Consider the following 5,224-nt stretch of genomic DNA (forward strand, 5'->3'; position numbering starts at 1 on the left):
ACTCGCCTAAGTTATAAAAATCCTACCGAGTGAAGAGCAACCCTCTCACTCGGGGGCTTAGCTGCAGTCCAAGTACTCGCCTAAGTTATCAAAATCCTACCGAGTGGTAAGCCAGACTTTCACTCGGGGGCTTAGCTGCGGCCCAGTGCTCGCCTAAGTGAACTGAAGAATAAGTCGATTGCGATAAAGGCGCCTTGCTTTGAACCTGCAAAAGACATTTCGAGCCAAAAGCAATCGTATTCAAGCACCAAATTCAAGTTTGAATCGATATCTAAAGGAACCGAGAGTGCTCAGGCGTTAAGCCTGTTAAGGTTTATCGGTTACAATTCCACTCGGCATACCGAGGCAAATTTAAAGCGTCGAGCCAGAAGAAGTTTTTTACCCCTCCTGTGGAGGGCTGGAAGGTGCAACGAATTCATCAAGGTCGATCCCGTCAGCGATCCGAGTGGCAGCTGCAAGGAAAGTTTCCATAAAGGACCTGAAGTCGTGTTTTTTGGTGTTGGCCACCCGAAGAGCCGCCAGCTTCTCTTCTCGTGCATCCTTACAGTGGACTCGGGCAAGACACAGAGCAACATCTGCACCACACCGAGCCGAGGACTTCTTCCATTCCTGCACTCGACCAGGGATCGTATTCAACCGGGCCATCAGCGACTCAAGATCATTCTGAAGTGTCTCCTCAGGCCAGAGCGTCGAGTCGATGCGAGATGTGGCGGCCTTCAGCCTTGCGAGATAGTCCACGACAGCTGCAACACGGGACTCCAGTCGGAGAACATCCATGGCAACTTCGTCGTTCACCGGAGAATTGACGGGGTCGAGGTTTGGCTCCAGCCGGCTAGTTTCTTCTTCAAAGTTTTGACAAAATTCTGCAAGGGTGATCACTAAGTCAAGGGGATGGTCGAATGGAAAAAGCCACAATTGGAAATGTTTGCCAAACATAGAGGTTTACCTTCAAGCATAAGAAACAGCTTCTTGGCAAGGCCACTCAGGAAGGCCTCCAGTTTAGTTTTCTTCTCAGTCAATTTGCTGACTTGGTCGGTCAGGGCAGCTTTATCAGTTTTCAGTCGACTGACCTCCTTGTTAGCAATCCCAAGAGCAACTTTCAGATTGGTATTGTCTTGTTCGAGCTTGGTGACTGAAGCTAACTTCTCGTCAGCAAGCTTGATCTTCTCAGCTAGCTCAAGGTCTTTCTTCTGTTGGGCCTCCCTTACCTTACCTACAAATTACAGCAAGATCAGATTTTGAAACAAGCAAGGGGAAAAGCAGTCGTCAGGGTCTCACCAAACATACCTTCGGTCTCCTCCTTTGCCTTTGTCAGCTTCTCCTGAACTAGCTTCAAGCTCAGCTCGACTTGAGTATGCTTGTGTTCCAGCTCCGAGTAGCGAGCCACAAGATCACAAGAGTTTTGCGAAGAACCAATCGACTAAAATGTCAAATATAATTCACTTCCGAGTGAAAAAGGGAAAAAACACACGTTTCTAAGACTACAGCCGAATACAAGCATTCGACCGTAGTCTCGGGGACTACACCCAGTGGGTGCACTCAGCGTGCCCCCACTAATCCTGTTGAAGACAAAGTCGACCAGTCGACCTCAAAAAAAAAGTGCGAGGTGCATTCTCTAAGACTGTGATCAACTGCAAGCAGTCGACCACAGTCTCGGGGACTACACCCAGTGGGTGCACTCAGCGTGCCCCCACCGGTTTGTGAAATCCAGTCGACATAGTCGACTGACAGAAAGACTGAAATTATAAAGCCTAAGGCCGACTGCCAGCAGTCGACCTTAGCCTTGGGGACTACACCCAGTGGGTGCACTCGGCGTGCCCCCGCTAATACGGAGTTCAATCGACAACACCCAATGGGTGACTACTATAAATTCCGGAAAGGAAAAGTTTTTGGCAGCACATCCAACAGAAGAAACGGTGGTCGACTGACCTGAACATTGCTTTGGAGGGCAGAACTGGCGTCATAAGCTGCCTGGCTCGCGTCCCGGATGGTCTTCAGCTGCTCCATCATGAGTCCCGCCTGGCGTATCGCCTCCTTCGCTGCGCCAGCTTGGTCCTCTGGGACGTGGTGCGTCGTGAAGAGGGAGGGCTGCTGAGCACTCGTCAGTGGATTTGCGAAGGACACCGTGTGTCGAGTGGTGTTCTCTTCCTCCATAGTCAGAATCTCAGGCGCCGTCACATCCTGAGGCACCTTACTGGCGGACGCTTTCCGACTCCTCCTGCGCTTCAGCGGCTCTTCATCCTCATCATCATCAGGAAGATTGATAACAGTATTGGGTGGAGCTGCGGAGAAGAATCAGGATCAGAGATCGCGAGTCAATCGACTAAGAATGGCGTTAAGAATACAGTACCTGGGTTCGAAGTTGCTGCGTCCTCCATCTCGTGGTCATCAGCCCGGGCCGAGGTTTCAGAAGTAGCAGCACTACAACCCCAAAGGATCAGTCGACCAACTTCAGCGTCGACCAGAGACAAAGTTCACACAAAATGAGAAGATTCAAACAACACGATTACCCTGATATGGTAGGGATGGACACCTTCATCTTCGGCAGGAGCTTGAGCGGCTTCGACGAGGCCGCCCTGGGCTGCTTCGGCGCCTTTTCAGTCGGCACCGGAGAGATGGTCCGAGGGCGCTTGGTCGACTGAGTGGTGGTCGCAACCCCCTTACCCCGTGCGGTTGAAGGGTCGTGGACAAGCTTCGACCGCCTTTCCGAGCGCGGTGGTACGACTTCCTCCTCCTCTTCCTCCTCGTCTTCAACGTCATCGTCATCGCCGTCGTCATCATCATCGTCGTCGTCATCCCCTGCAACGTCCGAGTCCCACTCCTTCTCTTCCTGGCTCTCACCCCCGCTCGCCTCACCCTCCTCAGTCGGAGTTTGTGCCCCATTGGGCATCGAGTACAGCTCGGTGAGAGCCTAGCAGATATCAAGACGAGGATCAGTCGACCAGTCGGCAGGATAAACAGAAATGAATGCGACAAGAACGCAGTGGAGGGCAGAGCAAATGTACCTTGTTTGGATCGCTGTTGTGGTCGAGTGGAGGAATCCTTCTGGCTCCGCGTGGGTTGTCCTTGTTTCCAGTAACGGCTACCATCCATCTTTCCAGAGTGACATCGTCGACTGCTTCCGGATGGACTCGAGTCTCGTCTTCGGTCCCACAGTACAACCACATGCAGTGGCTCCGGAACTGAAGAGGCTGGATGCGACGCCTGAGGAAGACCTCCAAGAGGTCCATGCCCGTCACTCCCTCCCGAACCAACTGCACCACGCGCTCCATCAACATCTTCACATCAGCTTTCTCCTCCGGAATCAACTTCAGGGAGGAGGGCTTGTTCACTCGGTCCATGGTAAACTGTGGGAGTCCACTCGACTGCCCCGGCGTCGACTGGTCCCGGCAGTAGAACCAAGTCGACTGCCAGCCTCTGACCGACTCGGGAAAGGTCATGGGCGGGAAGGTGCTCTTATTCCTCACCTGGATCCCCAGACCCCCACACATTTGGACAACTCGGGTTCTCTCATCACCTGGGCTCGCCTTCTTCACGGTCTGAGAGCGACACGTGAATATATGTTTGAACAAACCCCAGTGCGGTCGACAGCCCAAGAAACCCTCACACATGGACACGAACGCAGCAAGATAGGCAATGGAGTTTGGGGTAAAGTGGTGGAGCTGCGCTCTGAAGAAATTCAAGAAGCCACGAAAGAAAACACTCGGCGGCAAGGAAAACCCACGATCAACATGGGTGGCCAAAAGCACACACTCACCCTCTTCTGGCTGAGGCTGCCACTCCTTCCCCGGAAGCCTCGCAGCTCCGTGAGGGATCAAGCCCTCGTTGGCCATGTCGAGGAGGTCATTCTCTGTGATGGTCGACTGGATCCAGTCTCCTTGGACCCAGCCCTTCGGCAGGCGGGATCTGGACGAGGACCCTCCGCGGCTGGTGGATCTCCCCTTCGCCTTCTCCGATGCCGACGCCTTCTTTGCACGCTCCAGCGCCGCCGTCTTCTCCTTGGCCATGGTCGCCGGCGAGATGCGCGAAGGGAAGTGGTGCGGGGGCGAGAGCGAGCACGCTGGGCGGAGAAGAAGGAAGCAGAGAAAGGGAGAGAATGCTGAGGCGCAGCACAGAAATCCTTGCTGGGCACATTTATAAGGCCCCTTCCGAGTGGATGACAGGTGGACCCATCGATCTAATCATATCTGGGAGCAGTTATGCAGACAGGATACATGGCGAAAAAGGCGGCGCGAAGATCGAGGCGTCTATGCCCCGTCCCATCCGAACGCCGCGGTCCGCCCCGCTTCGCGCGCGTCCCCAAATTTCGCATCCCGCGGAATCCGCGAACAGCAAATCGGTCTATCAGACACGGTGTTTCCGGCGATCCGTCGCTCGGAAATCGTCGAAGCCCAAAAGATCACTCGACGCAAAAATAGAATGGATCGAGTCGACTGAAGGCAAGTTGCTCCCTGTCGACGAAGAGATTCTTTGGTCCAGGACAACACACGACCAGAGCGCAAAGGTTAATCAGAAACAACATCAACTCCTTCCTCACTCGAAGCCTCAATCCATTCGGGGGCTAATGATGGGGTTATGTACCTAGGGTAGGGTCATGGACCTGATCCAAGTACCTTACCCAAGGACACCCTTAGAAGAAGTCACCTTCCAGTCGACCAACGAGGGACACACTCGACTGACTTGAAGGACTCGACCACGAAGACTCACTCGACCACCGGAAAGTCAAGAGGCACTCTGCACTGCAACGGCCTGTAATCAAGTAGACTTTATGATAGTAAAGGCACTTTATGTGGGGCGTTACCAGTAACACCCCACACTTAACTCACCTTAAACCTTCTCCTACGTGGGCTGGCTGGGGTTCTGGCGCACTCTATATAAGCCACCCCCCTCCACAGGCAGAAGGGTTCGGCACCTTGTAATTCATATACTCATAATCCACTCGACCGCCTCCGGGCTCCGAGACGTAGGGCTGTTACTTCCTCCGAGAAGGGCCTGAACTCGTACATCCTTTGTGTTTACAACCTCTCCATAGCTAGGACCTTGCCTCTCCATACCTACCCCCCACTCTACTGTCAGGCTTAGAACCACGACACTGGCTTCGAGCGCTCCTCTCCATGGTCACCGCAGCCGAACGCGCTAGTCACCATGGCTGGCTTCCGATTTCCTTCCGTGAGAACTGCATCCCGGACGATGGTGGCGGTGCTGGAGCCGTTCAAGCGATGAG

This window comes from Triticum dicoccoides, chromosome 6B, assembly GCF_002162155.2.
Source record: "Triticum dicoccoides isolate Atlit2015 ecotype Zavitan chromosome 6B, WEW_v2.0, whole genome shotgun sequence".
In the NCBI taxonomy this organism is placed as follows: domain Eukaryota; kingdom Viridiplantae; phylum Streptophyta; class Magnoliopsida; order Poales; family Poaceae; genus Triticum; species Triticum dicoccoides.